Genomic DNA, 656 nt, shown 5'->3' on the forward strand with positions numbered 1-656 from the left:
GAGAGAGAGAGAGGCTCCAACCCGTGTGTAGTCGCCTGACGATCATCATTTGCAATCACTACAGTGTTGAAGAAATTGGTATCACTTGCTTTGGTACAAGCACTAGCTGCAATGCTGCATCCCTGCATGTGTCCGTAAGATTCTTAAGATCTCTTTGACCATAACAAAAATAAAAATAAAAAACAATACAAATATAATTCTAAAGATCTTTATCAGAATCAGAGTTTAACAAGAACTAATTATCCTAGTGAAAGCATGCTGAATGTAAGGTAGTAAAGCGGATGTTACATGAATTCTCTCGGTAATAAGAGGTCTTTAGCTTGAATATCTCAACTTGTGAAAAACATCCCTCGAGCATAAGTCATACCTAAATTTTTTTTGGCCTATCCAGAGTGGTAATTCATTCAGCCACTTCGAACTAGTTGAATTTGTACTTAGCAATAACACTTTATATTTGGAAATGACTAATAGGTATATATAGCCCCCTTCTATTGAGGGATCCCTATTTTTGGCCACTTTCTAGGGATAGGGCATTACACCTCTTCCCAATTGAATTTTTACATCTCCACCGTTCATATCTTAGGTCTATATGAGTAGATTAACTTTACAAAATTTCATATGATTTGGTGATCGTTAAGGCTTTCAAAGTTTGATTT

The sequence above is a fragment of the Fragaria vesca genome, linkage group LG2, assembly GCF_000184155.1.
Source record: "Fragaria vesca subsp. vesca linkage group LG2, FraVesHawaii_1.0, whole genome shotgun sequence".
NCBI lineage: Eukaryota > Viridiplantae > Streptophyta > Magnoliopsida > Rosales > Rosaceae > Fragaria > Fragaria vesca.